Below are 24,671 nucleotides of genomic sequence, written 5' to 3'. Positions count from 1 at the left end.
CTTTCTCGGCTGGCTATCGACCGGGGCTGTGACATGGTAGATCAATACGGCAGGGATATAAAGCCGGCTGGCTGCCTGCCTGCCTCTGCCTCTCCCTCTCTCCCCGCTTGCCTTGCTTCCCTTTCTCAGAGCCGCACCCAGGTCCCCCACCCCCTGTGTCCCCTTACCCTCGCCTCTGAGGGGCCAAGCCCCCCCCCCACCAACCACCCCCCTACAGCAGGAGAGCTTAGGGAGGCTGAGAGCTTGGACAGCCAGGAGAGGGGGTGAGTATGGGAGTGGGCAGGGAAGCAGATGGGGACGGGGGGGGGGGTCACACTGGTAAGGTGGCTGGGATAAATTGAGGGACAGTCCCCCTGGAAGAAAGCAGGCGTCCCCTCCGTTGGGAGCAGCTCGGGGAGATGCCCTTTGAGGGTATGAGAGGGATGGACCTCTGGGAGATGGCAGGGGGTACCTGGGGCTGCTGGGGAGACACTGTCCTGAGCCCATGGAGGGGGGGAAGGCCAGGGGACATGCTGAAGTAAGATAAGGTGAGTGGATGCTCAGAGCAGCGGGGCAACCCCCAGGCAGCCTGCTGCCCAACCACAGAGCCCCTGGCTGCCCCATCCTTGGGTCTCTGTGGGCAGAAGATGCCTTGACCTTGCCCCAGGGGCTGGCCTGCACGTGTGTGTGTGTGTGTGTGTGTGTGTGTGTGTGTGTGTGTGTAGTGGGGGCAGTGGGGGGGTGTTCTGAGGCTTGGAACAGGAGGCTCCAGGAGCGCACTGCAGTGTCTGAGTTGCCATATGTATAGGGTACGCGTGTGTCCCCTATGTACCTGGGTGGCTGTGTATCTTTGAGTCCTTAACCTCTGCTGTGGAACTCCAGGACTGTGCGTCCCCATGTGTCTCAGCTACTGAGTCATGTCTGTGTGACCATGAGTATGTGGGTGTGTCCCCGGGGACTCGGTGGCTCTGCCTATGTGTGTGTGCTTCCCTGAGTGTCTCCCCCACTCTGGGCATCCCCAAAGGTCTGAATGCGTGTACGCAGATCTGTCTCATGCGCGGGGGGGGGGAGGTGGTGGTGGTGCATATATCCCCAGGGGCACCTCAGTGATCTCCTGTACCCAGTAACGTGGGGGTTGTGTGTTGTCACATTCCAGGAAATCTGTGTGTGTGAGCCACCGCCCGAGTGTGCCTGAGCGCGGATGTTTCTGTGAGAGTGAGGGGGCCGTGGAGCAAGTCCCCATGTGTCCGTGTGTGTGTGGATTCTGTGCCTGTGTCTGTGGGTGGCTCTACGTGCGGTTGCCTCTGCGTGTGATTGGAGCTTCTTTCTTTTTGAGTGTCGGAGATCCGGTGTGTCTTCTGGGTGTCTGCGTGATGCCACGTGTCCCTGCGTGCCGAGGGCTGGGTGTATTTCCACGAGTGTGCTGGAGGCTCTGGGTGTGTCCCTTGTGTGTCATGGTGACTCGGTGCATCTGACAGTGTTGGGGGGAGGGTCTCTGAGTGGGGGAGGGTGGTGAGGCAGCAGAGACTGCCACTGCAGTGCTGGCTGGCCCGTTCTATCACTATAGCTACATCGCCTCCAAATCCAAATGTGAGGGTCTGCTGCCTTCCTTTCCCGGCTGGAGGCCCCAGATCCCTGCCAGGACGGGCCCAGGGCCCCCGCCCCCTCAGCCCCCTCCCCACTTGGGCACTGGACCTCTGCTCCTCAGCCACCCGCCCCCCGCCCTCCCCCCACCACAAGTCCAGTCCAACCCAGACAAAAGCAATTACTCCTGAGGTAGGATGTGAGTGTGGGTGTTAGAAACAGAAAAAAGGGGGGAGGGAGGGGGAGCGAGAGACACACACACAGAGGCAGGGATGGACAGCCAGAGACCCAGAGAGACAGGGACAGGAGAGACAGAGGATGAAAGAGATTGGGAGAGACCCAGACAGAGGAGGCAAGAGAGGAGAAAGGGAGCAGAAGAAGAGCAACTGGGGTGGTGGAGAGACACACAGACACCGGGACCAGACAGACAGAGAGACTGTGCGCAAGGCGCAGAGATGGAGACACGCAGATTAAGCGAGGATGTGGGCCAGAGATGCAGAGAACTGAGGGGTCGGGGGGGACGGTAGCGATGCACAGAGGGACACAGAAAGATTGCTGTAGAAGACTGAGACAGACAGGGAGAGCGAGACAGAAAGGCAGAGACAGCTGCCGAGAGACCTCGAGAGCCAGGCAGCTGGAGATGGAGAGAAGTTGGGAACACGGGGGACACTGAGGCGGTAACGCTAGAGAGGAGCTAACGGAGGCCTAGTGCAAAGTGGTCTCTCCTCCTGCACTCCTGTGTGTGCTCCTGCGCTCACACATACACACACACACACTCACGGCTTTCTTTCCATGGTCCACCCCCCCGCCGCCCCATCAGGGGTGCCCAAACCCTAAGGGCCCATGGTTCTCCAGGCCCCTGTGAGCCAATGCAGGGGACAGGATGGACGGATGGACAGATTCCCTATCTGGGGTGGGAGCAGACCCGGCTCCTGGTCACACAGTGGGGGGGCAGGGGGGGCAGTACCTCCCTCCTCCTAAGTCCCCGCCATCTCTCCCTCCTCCTATAAGATGCACAAACCAGGGGCCTTGGCCAAGTGCAAGTTGCTGACACTCTGTCCCACAGCAGACTGGTGAGGGGTGGGGCCATACACACCAGGCATGGGGTGCATCCCCACTACCCCCGTTGCGCCCCCCAGGCTAGTGGCCCTCAGCTCCAGCAGCTCACTTTTGTGCCCTCATGCACACACTCTTTCTAATTGTCTCTGAGCCCCTTGCTCTGCTCTCCTGGCTGACTTTTTCCTATTTCCTGGTCTCTTTGTCTGCTCTTCTCAGCTGCTCCTCCTCTCCAGGCACTTCTCTGTTGCAGGGTGCTCCCTGAGTCCCCCGTGGCTCTCTCTCTCCCTTTCTCCTGGCTCTCTCTCTCCCTTTCTCCGATGACCCCTCTGGCCCTCCTGTCCACACATGCCCCCAGAGGAGGGCAGATGGTTGTATGGGGCCCTCAGAAGCTGTCCTGGGGGTGGTGAGGCCGGGTGAGAGGGGGACACCTCCTTTCTTGTTTTTCCCTCAAGCACCATTTTTCCTTCTCTCTTCTTCACTGCCCCCCCCCATCCCCACCAGGTCCACATCTCCATGTGGCTCTCTCTGGAGACAGCAAGCTAGATGTGGAACTGCACACACGCTGCTTGCAAGACTGGAAAGAGACCCAGGCTCAGAACAAGGAGGGAGCGGGGCATAATGGAGAAGCCAAGACCCAGATGAAACCAAGCAAAGGAAAAAAGAAGGGGACAGGGGTGGAGCCCCAGGATGAGGAAGAGGAGAGGAAGGAAGCCAGAAGCAGAGACAATGTGAGCTGGACAATGCGGGGGTGTGTGAGTGGGCTGGGAGTGCTCGTCATGACTTCCAAGAAACGTTGCTAAAGCTACCCAGGGTCAGACTCTGGCCTGCCCTCTGCCTACCAGCTCTCTATGTGGAGTTAGGGCCAAGGGCCTGCCCTCAGCCCCTGGGGCTCCAAGCCCGCCAGGATGGTGGCCACTTCAGCCTTCACTTGCTCTGGGGACCTGCCGGGGACCCAGCAGGTCCTGAAGCTGTCCCCAGATGAGAGCCATGTGCATCTCTTCCGCATCTGTTCGCCCCACCCTGCGGCTGACAGACACTCCCAGTCCTGGGTGGGTGACAGCTCTCTCCACCCACCCAGAGACAGCAAAGGCAGTCAAAGGGATTGAGTGATCTCTTGACACCTCCCAGCATCCCACCACTACAGCAAACAGCCCCTCGAATCATGATTCCACACCCAGTGAGGAGCTCCCACTGCCTGCGGCCTCACACAGCCTAGTCCGGGACCACATCCTCGCACGCTGCAGCCCGCCCCCATCCGAGGAGCCGCCCCCATACTGAAGCTCCTTCCAGCCCACCCTACCCCCAAGGCCCATCTGTAACAGCTCACGCCCAATTCCTCTAGCCTGTGAGCTGGCATGGCCCTTCGCAACAGAAGGATGACTAACTGGGCCTGAGGCATCCAAGCAAATCCCCGACCCTACCTACTGACTAATTGGTTCTGGTCTGCAGAATACCTGCAATGCCACTCAGGCCTGCGTTTCAGATCCTGGAGCGTCCCACTGCCACACCCATACTCTCACCCTTAAGAGGAGGCAACCCCCTTGCAGCCCTGCGTCCCCGCCTCTTAAGCTGCCCTGGGTTCTAAGACCTCTCACCAGACCCAGCAAGAGAAACCTGTCACCCACAGCTGAGCTCCTATGTCTGAGGCAATCCAGACTCTCCCTCAGGGTGTGTGGGCGCCCGGGGCATGCCCTGGTGCTGGTGTCTGAGCAACCTGTGGGACTCCCGGGCCTCATTCACACCGAAGGCCACCAAGCTATTTTGTGGAAGGATAGAAGGAGACAAGTTGGGAACACACCTGTTCCCTGCTCAGCACTGGAAGGGCCTTAGATGCCCAGTGGAGAGTAGCTAGCCGTGGGGACTCTGAGGCCAGGCCAGGCCAGAATCCACAACCTGCAATACTGACCCCCCCACTGGAACAGTAATGGAAGCCTTGGCTTCTCCTAACCCTTCAGGAACCACCCCTCACCACCTCCTCCTCTCAAAGACTGCCTGAGGCCCCCCAGACAGGTCAATCACATCCCACTCTCTCCTGACCCAGTGCCTTGCAGACCCGTGAGTTCAGAGTAGTAGTGTTTATGCCTGTCTCCCCATCAGCCTGGGAAGCCTCAGAGGCTATACAGGTCTGCCCCCCTCCCGAGGCACAAGGCCTGGCACACTAGAAACCCCCAAAAAATGTTGGCTGAGGGAATAAATGGATAGATGTGGGTTTATGTGTCTGTGTGCTCACTTTTTTATTCTTTCAACAAATCCTTACTGAGCATTTACACTGTGCCAAGGACTGGGTGTCGGCAGCCTCTGGGGGTGGGGGGAGAAGTTACACACACAATATATGATCAGATATGGTAACAGTGCTCAGGAAGGGGGAATGGGGTGCGGGGGCAATGAAGCCTTGTGGGGGGGGCGGTCAGGGAGTCTTAGAAGGAGAGATGCAGGAGTCAAGGGGGGGGAGCCCCGTGGGCACAGAGGCCGGCCACCACCTCCAGGGCTGGAGGAGGACACTGAGCTGAGGAGGCCTCCAGACATCTACGGGGAAACACTTACCTTCCAAGTGCAGCTATAAGGAAAATGTTGGGGGCAACATTTGTTGTAGTTGCTGTTTTATGACAAAATTAAATACCTAAGAGAGTATGGCCTCCTTCAAACTTGTTTCCCTGGCGGGAGGCACAAACCTTCCCATGAACCACTCAGATATTTTGGTGACAGCCTTCAGGGCCCATTCACAGACTCCATTAGCCAAACATCTCCTGCTGTTACATTTGTCTCTAGTTTCTATCAAAAAAACTAACAAGTAGCCCCATTATTATCCAAACTGCCATTGCTAAATGCATCAGAGTTGGCACCCAATAAGACTTCAGGGGTTTCCCCCAAATCAAGTCCCTCCCCACCCCGCCCAACCAAGCGCAAGGATCCAAGGATCGGCCACCCCGAGGAGACTCCAGTCACTGTGGTGGGTTCTGGTGAGGTCGGAGAGAGATCGCGGGTCAGGCAGACCTGACCGCAAATTCCGCCTCTACCGCTTACTTACCTGAGGCCACTTGCCGCCCCTCTCTGTGCCTCAGTTTCCTTCTCTGGCAACAGGGGACTATCATCTGCCTCACAGGCTTGCACTGAGGATTAATGCCAAGTGCCCAGAGTAGGCCCTGGCACGGAGGTGGCCCCAAATAAGTATCAGTTTCCTCATTAGAATGCAACAGCTCTTGGCGCCTGTTACCAAATCTGTTCAGCGTATGTCCGTGAAACCCTGGACACTTAACAAACATCTCTTTGAACACAAAGAGCTAAAATCAGAGGCTTGATGGCAACCTCTGTCAGGTCTGAAACATAATTCCTTTAACAGCCTCTTATTTCAGCCTGACTTTCAGCCATTCCTCAAAGCCAGCCTCTGGCCCCCCAAAAAATTCTGCAACCTGGAAGGTCTATGACCCTCTTACTTTTATTTTTATTTTTACTTTATTTTAAGTAGGCTCCACGCCCAATGTGGGGCTTGTAGCATGACTCTGAGATTAAGGGTCACGTATTCTACCGACTTAGCCCCTCCTTGACCATCTTTTCAACGTCAAGAGCATCAGGGGACACAAGTGTTGCTGGGAAAGCTGCAATTCTGGCTCCCCGGAGAAAGCACACACCCCATTTTCAGACCCCTCCATTCCTTTCCAGTCAGAATGGAGTCCGTGGATGGGAGTCAGGGAGTCTGCGGAGATCCTGAGTTGAAGCACAACTGGGGAGCTGTAGGGATGTGTTTTCCCGGGAGGCAGTCTATACAAGATGTTGCACAACTAGAAATCTAGGGGCCGAAAATCTAGGGGCCGAAACCGTGCGGTTTGGACCACAAGGAGATTTTTTGAAATTTTGTTAGTAACCGAAGTATAAAGATTGGGAGATTTCACACGAAATTCCGGCTTTCTGGCTTCTTTCGGAAAACTAGAAAATCTGGCAAGTGGCGTCTGCGTCTCTGCAGGAGACAGTGAGTGGGGTTGAAAAGCGGGATCCCATTCCAACGCATTTTGTAGCCCACCGCCGTCCCTACTCCACCAGGTTGCAAAGCCTGAACTACGGCTTCCATCTGCTTCTTAAAGTGAGTCTGGGACCCCTGCTACAGCGAGGATGCCCAGGTGGGACACCTACGAGGGCAGCCAGAGGCATCCCGAGACCCCCTGATGCCCGTCCAGGGACCCTATTCTAAGTGGTAAGAAATGGAGGGGTCTGAGTACAGGATGTGTGCCTTCTCCGGGGAGCCAGGATTGTCCTGAGGCAGAACAGTCCTGAGGCCTGTGGGTTAAGCTGTTCTGGCAGGAATAGGGGTGGCAGCAGAAAGTGGGGGGGGGGTCCCACCCCAGAGCACCCCTCTCCAGATGCTCATTGCCAGGCCCTCATCGAGCTGAGTGGAGCAAACACCGGAGCACATGCCCAGAGCTCCTATTTCCTTCTGAGCTGAGCAGCTGGAGAACTCCTGCTTGTGTTTGGGACTCTCAGTGGGCTCCAAGTGGGGGGGTGTGTCTCACCAATCCTCACTTGTTCAGGGGGATCTTCCAGCTGTATTTCGAGCTCCTGCTTCCTGAGGCACATGCTTCCACGGAGTAACTTTTTTCATCCTCACATCCTGTGTGGGGGGTGCTGTTATCACCCTCCTTTCACAGATGGGGAAACTGAGGATCCCACCTCAGGCACAAGGCAGAGCTGGCGCCATCCGGCTCTGGAGCTGAAACCAACTGCCTCACTAGCCTTCCAGCCTCAGGACAGCGCTTAGGGTGGGTTCTGTTATTATCCCCTTTATAGAGGAGGAAACGGAGGCTCTGACTACCCCAAGTCACTCACAGCAAGGAAGGGAAAGAAAAGTGGTTCAGACACACATGTGCCTACCCCCAAGCCATGACCTGAGCTACCAAGTCACCCACCTATCTCAGACTGAGAGTAGGCACTCATCAGCAGAAGCCCTCACGGTCACCCACACCCAGAACCACCAGTGTGGCCAGGAAGCCACAGGACACACACAGGCTGAAGATGCAAAGCAGACTAAACTTGTGGGGGACAGAGCAGAGCAAGGGAGGGCAGCACTCCTGGGGCACAGCCCCAGGAAGAGGATGAGAACGCGGGGGCTTCTGAGAAGGAACAGGACCCGGAGCACAGCAGTAAGCAAAGCTCTGAGCCGTGGCCCTTACCTCTTGGGCAAACGCAGCGAAGCTAATACATTCAGGCCACCAACCCGGTCCAGTCGAGAACCTGGAAAGAGAGGAGAAGAGAGTCAGCCTCCCAGGGGCATCTGTAATGTGTCTCTAACTCGGGCAGGATAAGGCCCTCCTCCAGGAGAGGGACTCTGCTCCCATCACACCATCAGGAGGCACAAATCGGCAAATGTGGACTCGGGAACTGCCAGGCACTTGTTGCCCTCAGTGGTCATTCCTGGGCTCTGAGCCTCAGTGTTCCCATCTCATAAACGGGCATCCTCCCGCTGCCTGCCTTGTTAGGAAAAAACATCTGTTGCCCAGCGGGAAAAGAGACATCTGTTTTTCCTGTCAGACTGGAAGCCCCTTGAAGGGCAGGGACTGTGTCTTAGAGCGTTAACCGTTGGCATTAGAGGGCCCTGCAAAATGCAGGGAGCTCAAGAAGTCAGTGACGGGTGAGGAGTGAATGGGTGGACGGATGGAGGGGTTAACTAACTCACAAACTACATATCACAAAGGACAACTGGGAAGATCAGATGAGAAAGACATCTGAAAGAGTTACTCGTTATTGGGTACCTGTTTGCTGCGAGGAGATGAAAATAAAAGTCCAGAAAAGATGATATTTCTGACTTGTATATTTGTTCATTCATTTATTCGCTGGGCTAATCAGCAGATACTGAAGGATGTCTGAATTTGGCTGTGGACCAAGTGTGGGGGTACAGAGGTGGACTAGACAAGGCCCCTGCCCTGTCTGCTGGAGGGCTCACAGCCAAGTCAGACAACTGCATAAAGACTCAACACCAACATGCTGGGGGAAGCAGAGCGTGCTGCAGGAATCCCAGGGGAGGTCAGGGAAGACCTAAGGAGGGTGCCATTCCCGAGCCAAGCCCAGCAGACAAAAACTTTAGTCAGGCGGTGCGCCAGGTGGAAGGGAAGAGCATGTCAGGCCTCTACCTGCCCAGGGGACAATGAGGAAGTGGGAAAAGACTGCAGAGGCTGCATAGACAGCTAGGGGGAGGGACACACTCCACTTTGTCTTTAGGGAGGTCCCTCTGCATGCTGTGCAGAAGATGGAGAGGACAGAGAGGACATGGGGAGACCTGTCCCCAAAGAGTGTTTGCTGAGCCTCCCCGCGGCCCTGCAGGGAGACAGAGTGACAGGTGGTATCAGCCCCACTTTACAGGCTGAGAGATGTGACTTCCCTGGGGCCCTGTGGAGCTGGTTAGAGAGTTAGGGCCCTGTGCCTCCTCCTGAAACCTGGTTTCCTGCCTTCTGGGAACATAGTCTTCCTGGAAAAGGAATGTACACAGAGACCACCTTTGCCCCTGCTTGCTGTGGGCTCTCAGAGAAGGAGCAGGGACTGTAGGCTAGGGAGAGAATTCCCAGAGGACTCAGGATGTCAGGGAGACCTTCCCACCAGGAGGGTACTGATGAGTTCACAGTGACAAGCACCCCTGTGAAGGGAGTTAACTAAGCCGGGGAGCCCACAGCTGTCTCACACCTTTGTTGCCCTGTGGATGCTGTCCCAAGAGGGGAGACAACAGGGCAACAGGCAGGATGGCCACGGACCTGGAAGTTTGGCACATGACTTTCCTATCTCGTCGCAAATATGCAGGCACAGATGGGGAGACTGAGGCCCAGGATCAGCCAAGGACACAAAGAACTAGTGGAGGCTGGACAGGAGTTTAGAAGTAGACAAGAGAAAGAGAAAAAGACTAACTGAGACAGTAGAGAGAAAGATGATGGATGGATGGATGGATGGATGGATGGATGGATGGACAGATGGACAGCTGGACAGATGGATAGGAAAGAGAAGAGAAGAAATGGGGAGACACAAACAGACAGAGAGGAGGAGTGGAGGGAGCCACAGGCAGAGACCAGAGAAAAGCCCAAAGGAGAAAGAAAAAAGGGGGTAAAAGGAGCAAGGGGTCTGCCCCACTCCACCCCCAACTCCTCCTCTCTCTACCGAGGCTTCCATCTTCAGGGGTGGGAGGGGACCAGGACCCCTGTTCCCTGGGGGGGAGGGAAGAGCTGGGGTTTCTCCCCACTCAAGAGCTGCTCCCCCCCACCCCCCCACCCCTGCCCGGAGCTAATCAGCGGCTGTCATCTCCACGGTGAGGTCTTGGTTAAGGAGATTTAGGGCCGGGATCAATAGGAAATTTAAAAATCGATGCAGCGCGCAGGGCAAAATCGATGGCGTTTAATCGCCTTGCCGATTCCCAGTCAAAACAATTAGCCGCGCTGAGTGTTGAACACGGTGGCGACACGGCATTAACCGTCAATATTGGTGTAAGTGATGGCGGGCGGGCGGGGGAATCCCTGAGCCTCTGAGGGGCCCCAAGTCAGACAGTGCCCGAGGAATGGGGTCTTCCCTGGAGCAGCGCCCCATGCCGGCCCTCCCCTCTGCACACTGCCACCCTCAGCTGCGATACCCAAGGCCCGTGGGCAGCCTTACCCCTGGCCCATCCTCCTCATCTCATCTCCCAGCCCCCGTGCCCCCATATGGCCTCTGACAGACCCCTCTCCCCAGTAGATAACATCTCCCCTGTGTGGCAGACAGCCTTGTGGAAGCTGGGAGCCGCCTGCCCAGCAGTGCCTGGGGACTAGAAGATGGCAGGAGCTATTTAGAGGATGCCCTCTCCCCATTTCACAGATGGGGACTCTGGGGGACAGGGAGGGGAAGCAGCTGGCCCGTAGTGACCCAGCAGAGGAAGCGGAGGAGCCAGGCCTTAAATCCCGAATCCTCTGACTCCACAGGCTATATTCCTTGCAGCTGCGCCCCAGAGAAGGTGGGGGTTCTGCTATTCGCCCAGAGAAGGAGAGAAAGCCCTCAGCTCTCCTCAAAGCCAATACCGAAGTTTGTGTGTCCTGGTGTCAGTCTGCCACCCGCCTGCCCAAGTGTGAGCTCTGGGAGGGTAGGTTGGGGCCTGGCTCCTCTGGGGCTCCCCAGCAGCAGTCAGGATGGGGTATGATCCCAAGCTGGAGCCTGGGACAGGACTGAGGATGACAGTGCCCCACACACAGACTGCCCACCTACACTCCCACCAAGGGACCAATGGGCAAAGCCACTGGCCCCCACAAACACAGCAGCTGGACAGGTTCAGCCGAGTGGCCCTCAGTAAGAACAGCTGGTATTTCCTGAGCGCCAGCTACAGGCCAGACTGCCAGGCACGCTTAGCTGCTCTGTGGATGTGGTCTCCCAGAATCCTCACGAACCCTTTGGTGAGGATCATCCCCAAGATACAGATGAGGAGGTGGAGGCTCAGAGAGGTGAAGTCCCTCGCCCAAGGTCACACAGCCAAGAGGGGGCAGCTCCATCTGACTGGACTCTGAGAGACATGGGACACAAAGCAAACAAGATCTTGCAACAGCAAACAAGAGAATGTGTTGTAAACAGAGGGTGCAGGAATCTAGCACTGAGACCTAGGATCTGGAGAGGCCCCCACGGGGCGGGGGAAGCAAGGCAGGGGCAGAACCGGAGATGGCGCTCCGGGCTCTTGACCCGGCAGGACTACGATGGGAGACGGTGAGGCCAAGGCTGGCTCTCACCTTCTCTGAACCTGCAAAAGAGCTCCCGGTCCTGGGGTGCTGCATAGGGGAGGGCAGAGGCTTCTGCCGCCACCTGCTCCCTGGCGCAGAACAGGGTGGGAGCGGTGGGTTGTGGGCAGGGGAGGAGGCCCATGAGATGAGCCAGGGATTGATCTGACAAGGTCCTAATCAAATGGTCAATATCGCTGACCTGACCACTTAACCTATTGATAAGCTGGCAAGGATGGAGCAGGCAGCGAGTGGGCTCAGGGCGGGAGGCAGTGAGAGGGCTGGGGGGAGCCCGATGGGGCAGGGCTCAGGCCCGCAGCGCGCCTGGGTCTGGGGGGCTGGAAGAGGGTGGTCCCCTTCTCAAGTGCCCCCACCACCTCCCCTCTGACAGCTCACATGTCTTCTGTCTGGGGGTTTCCACCCAGGCTTCTCCCTCCACTCAGGGCCCCTCAGCCCTGCCCTGAGTGAGGCTGGGAACCATCCCCAGCACCCAGGCCATGCCCAGCTCCCCTTAGATGGTGCCTTAGCTTTTTATCCACGGGAGAGACTTCTCCAAACCTCAATGTCCTCACCTGTTAACTGGGGAAAATTATAATAGGGAATGCCGGGAAACAACCTAGATGTCCTATGATCAGGGACTGGAACGATAAACCCCAGTACAGCTGCCACAGAGTAGAGGATCGCAGGCTTGTAGAAAATACGCTCAAAATAAATCCATTGACAAGGGAGCGAGGCTCATAGTCCATTGTTAGGAAGAAAAAGACAGGTTATAAACCGGTATGTCGCATACGATCTCATTTGTATGAAGCACATACACATACACTTTCCGCCCACGCCCCCAAAGAAAAAGGTTTAGAGCAGAAGTCAAAATTCTGAGTTTGGTCCCAGGCATCTGAATTTTAATAAGTTCTTTGAGTAAACTCATAGGGATACTCCTGTTTGAGGAAAAAGCTATCCAGAAAGACAGGCATCGAGAAGTTAATTTTTTTCTCATTAGACTAGATTATTATCATGGTGGGTTTTTTCCTCAACTCTCTGAATATCTGCATTTTCTCTTTTTTCTACAATGAGCATGTGTCACATCAGTTAACATCTGTATTTGCAAAAAGTGGGCCTGGGTGCCTGGGTGGCTCGGTCGGTTAAGCATCTGCCTTAGGCTCAGGTCATGATCCTGGGGTCCTGCGACTGAGCCCCACATCAGGCTCCCTGCTCAGCAGGGAGCCTACTTCTTCCTCTCCACGCTGCTCATGCACTCTCTCACTCTCTCTCTCAAATAAATAAATAAAATCTAAAAAAAAAAAAAGTGGGGCTAATGAACCTTGTACCAGCAGGACTGTGGCAAGCTGCTCGGTGGGCTCACAGTGAGCGCTGTTTCTCTGGCCCTCCTCCCCCTCCTGGCCAGGCTGGTCTTATGTCCCCACTATGTCCAGGCCCAGCAGAGTCCAGCGCCCCCCGAAAGGTGAATGAGCCTACTGAGCAGAGAAGCACTAACTTTCTCCTCTATCAGAGAAGGCAGGGGAGGCCCAAGCCAAATTCTGTGCCCTGTGCCCAAGGGCTTATAGACAGGATGGACAGCTGGAGGGGAATCTGCAGCCCAGAGGGGGGAAAGCATTTTCTCAAAGTTACAGAGCTGGTTGTGACAGAGCTGGGACCAAAGCTGGGGCTCCTGACCCCTGGGTCATTGCCTCCCTCTCCTGGGAGGGGAACCATCGCAAGAGCAAGTGTTCCTGCAGAGCAGAGGGCTCTCAAAAGAGCAGAAGAGCGTGGTGGCCAAAACACAGCTCTGCTGCCACCTTGCTGCGTGACCCTGGGCAAGTCACTTCACCTCTCTGAGCCTCGGTTTGCTCAAACATACAATAACAATAATAATAACATCTGTCTCACGATGTTGGTGTGAGAAGTCAACAAGACCAGGTTTATAACAAACTCAGCAGAGAACCTGATAGAGAAAGGGCAAGGGAGTGGTGGAAATAATATTGGGATCAGCAGCCACAACTGACATACATGAATAGGGCGTGCAGGGGATGGGGGGGAGGAGGGGAAGGGACAGGGTGTGTCCTGGCACTCTCTCTTGGGGTGAGCAAATTCAATGAAGGCACCTGCCTAAATATGTTCCTTTGTTCATTCACTCATTCATTCAATAAACATTTCCTGAGGCCAGTTCTAGGCCAGACCCTGTGCCAGGCCCTACAGTCCAAATCCAAACAATGGAAGCTCCCACTAGGTTAGGAAAGGGGAATTAGGGGCAGCTGGGCCAGTCTCTCCTCTGAGAGTTGCTGCCTCAGTGGCCTCTGGACTATCTCTAGGGGGCTTCTGCTGCGAGGGGGCTGAGTCTAGGAGCACAAGCCCCCGCCGCCTGACCGGTGTGGCTCTTCAGGCATGCGCGTGTGCATGCACACTGGAATAGTAAGCTCTGGGCAGAAGGGTTATGTTCACCTTTGTGATTCCCAGCACCGTGCACACGGCCTGACACTCTGGGGACACGCCACGCTCACAGGTTTTTTTTTTCCTCCGTTTTTTCTAATGAAAAAAAAGTTCAAAGCACCTAGCACAATGCCTAACACCTGGCAGGTACTCGATAAATAGCAGCTATTATTAGTACCATCATCACACGAGCGCGCTCACTCTTCGTCCCCACACAAAAAAACCTTATTTTGCCAAGGAGGAAAGTTGAGGCTTCAAAACCGTGATGTGATTTGCCCTCAGCCCCGGGATGGGACTGGAAGCAGGGTGTGTAGACCCCACAGTCGGGGGTCCCTTTCCTCATGGCTAGGGGGCAGGGCCGCCAGGGTGAGTGCTGGGTGGGGAAGAAGAAGGGAGGCAGTTGGGCTGTGGGGGTGAGCAGGTGAGATGATGGGGGACAAGGATGAGTTGGCTGGGGCATGCGGAACATGGTGAGGGAGACAGAGTAGAGCGTACAGGCCCAAGGTGACAGGTCTGGAATCTGGCTGCTTCGGGGTTCAGGCAGGCAGAGGCCTGACTTGCAGATACCCAGGTAGATGCAGCCTCCCTGCCCCCAGGAAGGGGAGCTCCCTCCACCCTTCCCCAGCACAGCAGACGTCCACCTCCACCATGTGTTATACCTGGTGACTAGGATGACAGGGGACTTGCTCCTATTCATCCAACAAGCATCCACTGAGCACTTACAGTGTGCTGGGCACCATTCTAGGCGCTGGGGATACACCTTCGAACAAGACAAAGTCCCTGCCCTCACAGGACTGACCATCTAGTGGAGGGGGAGATATGACAGACAAGAATACATACCTAAGAGCTAAGAAGGAAAATAAAGCAGGTGAAGGCACAGATTACAAGGGAATGTTTCTGTAGACTGAGAGGTCACGAAAGGTCTGTGTGCTGGGGCGCCTGGGTGGCTCAATCGTTACGCGTCTGCCTTCGGCTCAGGGCGTGATCCCGGCATTCTGGGATTGAGCCCCGCATCGGGCTCCTCTGCTGGGAGCCCGCTTCTTCCTTTCCCACTCCCCCTGCTTGTGTTCCCTCTCTCGCTGGCTTTCTCTTTCTCAAATAAATGAAAGAAAGAAGAAAGAAAGAAAGAAAGAAAGAAAGAAAGAAAGAAAGAAAGAGAGAGAAAGAAAGAAAGAAAGGGCAAAGAAAAGAAAGAAAGAAAGAAAGAAAGAAAGAAAGAAAGAAAGAAAGAAAAGACAAAGACCGGCCTGTGTGGGAAGGTAGGTTTTGAATAACAGTCCAAATAAAGTATGGGGTAGGAGCTCTCCTGGCAAAGGAAACAGCAGGTGAAAAGATCCTGAGGCAGGACCAATATTGGTGTGTTTGAGGAACACCAAGAAGCAGAGTGGCCTGAGCTCCCAGGGGCAAGAAGAAAGGAGTAGAGGGGTGCCTGGGTGGCTCAGTTGGTTAAGTGTCTGCCTTTGGCTCAGGTCACAGTCACATGTCATGATCTCAGGATCCTGGGATCGAGCCCCATGTCAGGCTCCCTGCTCATTGGAGAGCCTGCTTCTCCCTCTCCCTTTGCCCCTCCCCCCGTGCTTTCTCTTTTTCTCTCGCTCTCTCTCTATCTCAAATAAATGAATAAATAAATAAAAAAGAATGATAATCATGGGAGAAGAAAGAAAAAAAAGAAAGGAGTAGAAATTGAATAGGCAGGCAGGTGCCAGCTCATATGGGACTTCTAGGCGAAGGAAGATGTTCTAAGTGGAGAGGGGGGATGACAAGCTTTCTCACTGTGGCAGGTGAGGGTTGGTCTCACCTTCAAAAACCAGGCTCCATCCTTACCCTTTTCCCATATACCCTTTGGGGTCTTCTGACCCATTCACTCTCTAAGAACAAGCTCAAGAAGCCTTCAATAAACCCGTGGAGTCCCTGACAGGGCTTTGTCAAAGGACTGTGGACTCCCCTGGAGCAGGGAAGGGTCTGGCTCATCCATGTGCCCTGGCATGCAGCTCAGGCCTGGCCACAGGAGGCCTCAGAAAACAGTAGCCACTAAGGGGGACTGTAACTCTTGACCTCCAGCCCCCAGCAAATCCCCATGTGGGAGAAGTTGTAGGTTTTCGACTCTGCCCAGAGGCCAAGAGATGGGGCTGGGAGCAAGGGGAAGGTAGTCTGTGTCACTTCCCTGGCCAGGCCTTGTCCAGGGATCCCAGAGTGGTTAGACAGGGCAGGAGGTCCCTCCCTCCAGGTCTTGTCATCCTTTTCCTGTCCCTTGTCCACACCAGGGGATCCTCCAAGGGATCCCTGACTTAGTTGCCAGCTCACATCCTGTCGAGTCTCTCCTCAAAATGCTTCCATGTTATGTGGTGCACCTGGAATAAATCCCCAGCCTTACAGACCTTCCCAGTGATGTCAAGCCTCGTTGCTCCCCTCTCCCTGCACACCCCTGCTAATCCAGCGGCTTCCCACACTGGCCACACCTCTGTGCCGGTATGCAGGGAATGCCTCCATTTGGAAAGCCCTCCGACTCCCCTTTTTCTCTAGATCCTACCCACCCTTCCCCATGTCACCTCTTCTGGCAAAGCCTCTGGACCCTCCCAGGCAGCTTGGCCTGCTGCTCAGCATGGCCCCAGCATGTTTTCTGTGCCTCTATCTGAGCCCAGACATCTGGGCCCTAGCCAGAAGGGGAGAGCCCATTTCCCACCAGAGAAGTCTTCCAGAGGGGGGCAATGAGGCACAGCTGAGTGGGGGCGGGGGGGAATCTGTGTCCTGCATTGTTTATGCCTGTGTGGTCTTGGTGAGTTTCGGGAGGGATGCATGTGCACATTTAGAATCTGTGTGTTGTGTCTAATGCTCAGCTTAAATGTCACTTCCTCAGAGGTGTTCCACCTGACCCATCAATCTAAACCAGGCTCTCCCATGACCCCTCCCACAGCCTCTTGTTTCTTTCCTTCCCAGATGTTATCACTGTTTATAACTAACTATACACTGAGGTCCGATCAGTGCCCATCCTGTTGGCTCAGAGCTCTTGGAGAGCAAGGCCCAGGTCTATCTTGTAAATCATTGTTTCCCAGCTTCTCAGACAGGGCCTGGCTCACATGGGGCTCAGTTCCTGTGTGATGAGTGGATTCACCCCATGAATATTTTCAGACTTAAGCATCTACCCGTTTTCATTTAGCTCTAAGGGAATGAGTCTAAAGTGGGGGATGTTTATTCCTATAACTCAGGAGAACATGACCCTTCCATTCACCATGAGTGGCTTCCCTGTGGGACCTCTGAACGTGGCCTACGTGTCCCCATGGGCACGAGGGCCGGGATGCCACCATGTTTTGGTATCCACTTTTGTATCTTTTCTGTTGAAAAAAAAAAAAAAAAAACCTTCTCTGGGGAGGCACCCTGGTGTTTGGATGTCTTGCCCTGAGGTGCCTCATACATACGTGCACGCACAGATGTCTGGGCTTTCCTACCTGTGCGTACACGCCTCCCCTTTCCAATCTGGCATGTCCATTTCAGCATCCCCAGAGATGTATGTGCAAATGTCTGCGTGGATCCGTAGGCTTTAGTACCTATGCATTTTCTAAAAGAATCTCTGCCCAAGGGTCTGTGCACCTGGGTCTCGGGACCCACAGGTGTACATGGCCAGCACGTGTCTGAGAATCTGTGTGTGTGGCTGTCTCGGGACCACTGCATATGTTTGTATGCATATCCACTTCAAAATTTGTGTGTGTGTCCATTCAAGACTTATGTAGCCTCATAGTTTGGAGAGAGAGAGAGTATGTGTATGTATGTGTGTTGTGTGTGTGTGTCAGGGGTGACATGGACATTTGAATACCTGTGTGTCTCTCTTCCCCTGGCTGCTGCTGCCTCCCCAGTCTGGATGAGTACCTTTTCTCTATCTCTCCCTCACACCCACCCACACTCATGTGTGCTGTGCGGATGGGGAGGGGGCCGGGGTGTCGGCGAGCTCCTGTGTCACAAGGTTAATTTCTCCGCAGCCAGGCAGGCTGGGCCCTGAGGGGAGTGGTGGGGGAGGGGCTGGTCCCCACAGCCCCTCTGATAAATATGTATTTGGGGCTGCTGTGCTCAAAGGTCATGGGGGGGAGAAGGAGGAGGAGGGGTGGTCTGCACTGTGCCGTGCTGCTGGGTCCCAGCCCAGGCCCAGCATGGGTTGTGTGTGATCACCTCCAGAGGGATGATGAGATTCAGGGAGATACCCCCCTCATCCTGGTCTGGCCCACCCCACCCACAGCCATGCTCAGTGGGAGATGCTGTTGTGGACACACAGATATCCCAACTCTAGAGCAACCACACAAGCCCACGCCCGCCCATACCCAGACAGAGGCTCAAACGGATGCACAAAGACAGCCACCAGATGCACAGATAGCTGGGAGCCCAGAGCCAGCCCCACAGCCCTTCTTCCTCACCTACCCTTCACCCCAATGCCCAAAACATACAAGCACAAGAGTGCAGAGCATCTCACAACAAGAAAGGTCCCCACTCACTCAACCAACACATGCACACTTGAACACAAAGACGCCCGGGGTCCAATGAGAAAGGTGCCCGGACACTTTGTGGGTGTGCATGTACACACATGAGCAGTGCACACACAAAGGTGGGCACACAGATGCATACCAAGAGTCCCGAAGACACAAAGTTCTACAGAGGTAGACGCATACTGACAATCTCAGATAAACGCACGTGCTCACAAACACACATCCACAAGCAAGCAAGCAAGCGCAAGCGTGCGCGCGCGCGCACACACACACACACACACACAAAGACCCCAAAACCCGCAGGCCAGGCAGTACGCATGGTGAAGCCAGGCTGGAAAACCCACCCTGCTGCGGCACAGCCCGTGCTGGCCCTTTCCCCACTGAGGCGAGAATGGCCGCCTGGTCTCTGGTCTCTGGCCCCCTGGCCAGCTCCAGCCAAATGCGCCGTCATTTGTCCAGCCCGGATCACATCAATTGTCGAGCCTCCCCTCCTCGCTGACCAGCCATCTCGGCCATCAGCGGCCTCGGCCATTAGCCGGCTCCCGCCTCTGGCCTGAATTTGTTGAATCTCCCTTACCTGGCAGAACCGTCCAGACCAATGGAGCCCTTCCAGGGTGGTCTCCCTGACCCTTTCCTCAAGGGAGTCTGAGGTCCCTGTTGTGTGGCCCACGGCCCCTGCCTCTGCACGACCCCCCCCCCGGCACACTGCTCATGCTGTCATTCTTCAATGACCGCTGGCCACGGTGGTTCTGGTGGATCGGGAGGCTGTGTGTTTGAGTGTGTGTGTGTGAGTCCGCTTGCAGGCATGTGTGTATGGGTAATGGGATGGCTACAGCTGTGCTTTAAGTCAAAAGGAGTGTGTGTGCATGCGTGCGTGCATGAGTGTGTGTGTGTGTGCACATGAGTGTGTGAGTAAGGGGTTAGGATATCAGCAGCTGTGCTTAAAGTCAAAGAGTGTCTAACTGTGGTTTTGCATATGGGGAGTTGGGAGGTCAGGGGCTGGGCTTCACATGTGTGTACACGCATGTGCACATGGGTGTGTGCTTTAATGCAGGGAGTGACTCCATGTATAGGGCTAGCCTTGGCGTGGGGGGCCAAGAGGGGCTGTCTTGGGCACGGGGGGCAGCGCTGCACAGGGGTCTGCTTCTCAAGCGCTTGGGAGCAAGTGGAGTATGTCTCTCCCAGACTCCGTTGCCTGTATTTGTGAAAGTGACAGATGCTGCCTCCCTGGCCTCACTGCGGCGGATTAAGTCTGTGAATGCCACATGAGTCCGCACCCCAGTGGGGGAGGGTCCCCAGCCTGCTCTTGGGCGCAGATGTGTGGCCGCAGCCCTGGACAGTACAGGATCCTGGGGAAAAGGGCTGAAGTTGGTTTCTGCGAGGGAGACTGTCTGAACGGATGCCAGGGCAAAGGGCTCCACATGTGTGTAAAGGCGCCTGTGCTCATGCTCACACATTAGTCCGCGTTGTCCGAGGCACAGTGTCGCGAGACACACACGTGTGCACGTGATTGCACTAGTGCCAGCTCCTCACGGCCGGCCAGATCCAGTCCATACTTCTCAGAGCCTCCATAGAGGGGCCCTGCAACGCTGTGCCAACCTCTGCTCTTCGGGCCACACCCCCAACCCGGGCTGCGTCCTCCCAGGTCCCCTCAGCCAGCGTTCTGCCCTCCAACCTCTCCCACTTCCTTAGTGCCTGAGCATCCTCAAAGATCCACCTCCCCGTTTAAACCCAAGCCTCCCTCCTTGTCCAGATTCCCAGTGACCTGGAAACTCCTTCCCAGCCCACAGTCCAGGCACCAGAATCTCGTCTAAGGCTGGGACAGGGTCCACATCAGAGTCTATGGTTGGTGTCCAATAATTGTCTGCAGGGAAGGAGTGATGGTGCCACCATCACCTGAATACCCCAGGGAACTGTACTTCATTTTCTCACTGACTCACACTGCTCAATAAATACCCACCGAATGAGGGGACCTAGTATGTGGGGCCACCACCTCCAGCCTCCTTCTAACTGTGTCAGAGCTGGAAAAGCTGCCTGCCCTGAGCCTCTAATGAAAGTGGGGCTGTGGGCAAGTGGGGGAAGGTGCACCTGCCTTGCAAAGCCACCATGTGCATCGGGAAGGTAGCTGTACAGTCTGCGGCTCACCAGCAGGGGTTGGGGGGAAGGTAAGCTCCTCTGTACCCCTGTCTTTGAACAGGCCCAGCCCCAAACTGTCACCAAGAGAATGGGCTCTTGACCTCGCTCATTTACCAACTTTCCCTTCAGGATACAAAGCGAGACCCAGGTCCTCGAAGCCCTCACTGAGCCAATAAGGCATCCATCTACCTGACAGGTCCTGGGAGACAGGTTGTCTCAGGGGGCAGGGAATAAGCGGGGAAGGGGCCCAGGCCGAGAAAGGACATGGTGCTAGGACAACTAAAGGGAGGGGGACAGACCTCTAAGGACAGACCGAGCTTGGAACCAGGAGTCCAAAGGCCTCGGTGCTACCACTGCTTGGTAGCTTACAGACTGGGAGGGTGGTATGCACCTCAACCCCTCACCTGTGAAAGGGGCACCATCAGGGCTACTATAAGAGCTAGGTGGATGTAAGAGGCATATCACCATCACCATCATCACCGTCATTATTATTACTATCAGATCGAGAGGTGTTGGGCCCAGGGGAAAAATGATGAGTGATATACATCTAGAAGAAAGAACAGAGCCCAGCCTGAGGAGACCCCACATCACTCTCTCCTCAAACAATTCTCCATACCCGGGTTTCTCCAGCATTTCAATCCTGAAAAAAAAATCCTGGAAATTAACCAGCACACATCAGACATCAGAAACTGCTCCCTTGCCCTCACTGAGGTCCAAGCAGCCCCTGGTATGGCCATCTGTCCCCCACAGGCCTGCACATGCCCTCCACATTAGGATTATGAGCCAGGGCTCTGACAAGCCCTACCCAGTGGGGAGCTGAGATTGAGGCCCCTCGCTTGGCTGTCACTCTAGTGGGAGAAGGGGCTCTGGCCTGTGTCCCCTACACATGAGGAGCTAGCGTGAATGAGCCCAAATGGAGGTGGCCTGGGGTGGCCACCGATAGAGCCGCGGGAAAAAAAATCTGGCCAGCATGCTGTCTAGGATATATAGGCTAACCTCTGTGACACACACAGCATGGGTGTGGGCATGCACACACATACACACACACACACACACACACACACTGTGGCCAAGTTCTTTCCTTACCACGGCCCCTGTCACAGACACCCTCCATTTTCCCTGCAAAGACTGACAGAGGGAAGTGAGGGTAACCAAGGCCCCCAAGAATGGCACTGCAACCAACCAGAGGGTTGGCAAATAGCTTAAGGGAGATAGGGATGGGGATCTGGACCTCCCAATGGGCACAAATGGGCCTCTGTCCAGCATTACCCAGAAATCAGGAAGTAGACACAGAACTGCGTTACCAGCAACTAGAGATGCAGACTGCAGCCCTGATCTGCCTCCCTCCTGGCCTGCCTGCCACCCCCTGACACGGGACGCTTTGTTACCAGGGAAGAGCCAGGGAAGGTTTCTGTGGGCAGGCTGACTTCGGGGAGGGGGCATATTTTCTTGTTTTGTTTTCTTGAACCCAGCTTCAAGGTTGCTGTGCAAGCATGCTGTCAAGCCCACCCATACGCCTATGACCTCTGCATGTATCTTTCATCATTGCACCCAGACCCTGCTTCGTAAGCCCACCCTCCCCCTGACCCAGGCCCCACAGAGACACCTAACAAAAACAACAGTGATAATAACAATAATAATAGCTCTGTGCAGCAGCGGTACTTTCATATGTGACTTTATTTAACACAGACCCTCGTGTGCACACACCACGTTCGGACCTAGTACACACACGCAGAACCTCTACTCCAACCACGCTGCACGTACGCACTGACGCACCCACTGCCGATGCCAGACTTGGCACATAGAGCTGCACACGTGTGGATGGCTGCCATGCACAGAGCCAGCGAGTGCCTCCCAAGTGCACACCCAGCGAGGGGACCCCTGAATGTCCAGACAACGGAAGAACCAGTATAAATGCATGTACTGGCCACAATGGGGACCCCCTGCTGAACACACATGTCATGATTCTACACCTTTGGCTCCTCACTCTGCCCAGGCTCCCAAGCCCTGCACACAGTCAGTCCATCCTGAACACCTCTTGCAACACACACGGGCCTTGTACACACACACACACACACACACACACACACAGTGCCGCCATGGTCTGAGTCTGTACACACCAGCCCCCCACTGCGCAATGATGCTATATTCTTATGCCCTGGGGGAGGGGGGCAAATTCACTAAACAAGATGGCAAGAGACTAAAATCTACGGAGTTAAGCAGCTCATGGGGTCTTTCTCTACATCCAGGACCTGCTCCCCAACTCCGCAGGCCCCAGGAGCTAGGGAGAAAGTGGGGAGTGGTCAGCAGGCCAGAGGCTTTCTCTTAGGACCTTTTACCTGGGACTCAGAAGCTCTAAGGACCCTCTCAGATGGACCACCCCCCCTCAATGTTCTACCCTTTTCACTTCCCACTAGCCATCCGTGTCATTTTCTCTTCTGTCCACACCCTTCTCTCTCAGTGGGGCTGAGTCCACAGCCATGAGCCCTCACTTAAGGTATTCCCCTCCCCCTCCGATGGCCTCAGTGAGCATCCAGTGGGACTTCTCCAGGAAGCCAGAGGAAATAGGGGGTGGCGCTAGAACCCCAGGGCAGACCCAGGCCCCCAACAGGGAAAAAAGATGGAAGAAATACTTGGGGGTATGGAATAGGAGTTAGGCTGTGGTGGGAACTCAGGGGATTCTTGTCTTTGCACAGAGCCCCTCTCCCTGGCACCCTGCTCAAAGCCAATGCTACCAAAGTGATGAATAAATGAAACTGAGGGAGGGGATAGAAAGGACAAGGCAACAGGGAAAATGAGTGGCAGGGAGGAAGAATGAAAGAAAAGGGGAAAGGGGGGAGGGAAAAAAAAAAGAAAGGAAGGGGTGGAGAGAAAGAAGATAGGGAAAAAAAGGAAAACTGAGTGGGGAGGAGAAAGCTTTTATTGAGAGGAGGAAGAGACAAACTGGAAAATAGGGAGAAAGAGAACCAGCAAGGGGATGGAGGAAAAGCAAACAAGACGGCAGGAGAGGAAGAAAAGAGAAGGGAGCACAGAGGCAGGAGGAGGCTGCCAGAGGGGCTCCCCAAGTTACAGACTTTGCCCAGAGAGCTGAGGGGTGCACCCTAGCTCCCCAACATCACTCCCCGGCCCTGGAGCTCCGCTCCCACCTCTCCTCCTACCAGAAACACCGTCGCCTCTCCTCGCCCCATCCCAGCTGCTCCCTCTCCCATCTTCCGCCCTGCGGGCAGTCCAAAGCACCCCGTTTCTTTCTCTTGCCCCTCATTTCCACCCCCAGCCCGTTCTGGTCCCCCGTGCCCTCTTACCTCTCCCCCCCATGCACCCTGCTTGCTTCGGAGCTTCAGACAGCATCAGCAACGAATATCCTCACCATCATCACACTAAACAGGCCCCCACACCCCCAGGAAAGGGAAAAAAAAAAAAGCAGGCGGCACCACCACCAGCCCTGACCCCCTCTCGCCTCATTTTCTCCACAGTTGCCCCTTCCCCAAATGCAGGGTCAAAAATGGGGATCCCGCCCAGCTCGGGGAGCCTCTCCAAAGCGCGGAAGCCAGCCGGAGCGGATGCCACCTCGCCTCTCTTCTCTGCACTCGCTCCTTTTTGTATACGACGGCCCCGGCTGCGATGTGTTTTATTTTCATCGGCTTTTTATTGGTATTATTGTTTTTCTCTTTTTCTTTCTTTCTTTTTTTTTTTTTTTGCCTGGGAGCGGCAGCGACGAAGCGCTCACCGCCTGGTCTCCGCCGCCAGCTCCCGGCCGTCGGCTCTTTCTCTCTCCGCGCTGCTCTCGCCTCCCTCCTTTCTCTTCTCTGTCTCCGGTCGCTCCTCCGTCCTCTCGGCTCCGTCCTCAGTCACTGCGCTCTCTCCTCTCTACGGCCTCCCGCCCCACGCCTCTCCTTTCCCCATCCTTCTTGCCCCTTCTCCCCTTTTTCTCCCCCTCTTCACCTCCTCTCCGTCCCCATTTCTTACCATCCCTCCCCCCCCCCACCAACCACGCACATCTCCTTTTGGTTCCCTCGCCGCCACCGACAGCAAGCCACCCCCCTCGTCCCCAAATAATAAAAATATCCAGCCGGGGGCAAAGCCCCGACGCCGGGCGCCGGGAGGGAGGCGAGAGGGTCGGGGCCGCAGCGGCGGCGGGCAGCCGGAGCGCGGTGCAGAGCGAGCGGCGCCCGCCCGGCTCCCGCCCGGAGAGCTCTCTGCAATAGGCCGAGCCGGCTGCATTAAGCTTCTTGCAATCAATAAAGCGCGGGTCAGATTATGCAAAGCGCAGATATTAATATGCAAAGTTTTAAAGATTTTTAAATGGAAGGGCGAG

General features: G+C 55.5%; 1 protein-coding gene across 1 annotated transcript in view; it reads right to left on the bottom strand.

Moving 5' to 3' along the window:
• Positions 1-24,671, bottom strand: part of POU2F2 (POU class 2 homeobox 2) — a 77,393-nt gene that overhangs the window by 52,465 nt on the left and 257 nt on the right. The window contains exon 2 of the mRNA XM_034638858.1: positions 7,785-7,845. The gene's annotated coding sequence lies outside the window, so the exon portion shown is untranslated. The remainder of the gene's footprint in view (positions 1-7,784; positions 7,846-24,671) is intronic.

Source organism: Ailuropoda melanoleuca, chromosome 12 (genome assembly GCF_002007445.2).
Source record: "Ailuropoda melanoleuca isolate Jingjing chromosome 12, ASM200744v2, whole genome shotgun sequence".
Classification (NCBI taxonomy): Eukaryota; Metazoa; Chordata; class Mammalia; order Carnivora; family Ursidae; genus Ailuropoda; species Ailuropoda melanoleuca.
Note: the sequence above shows the minus strand (reverse complement) of the source record. Positions and strands in the feature narration are given on the sequence as shown.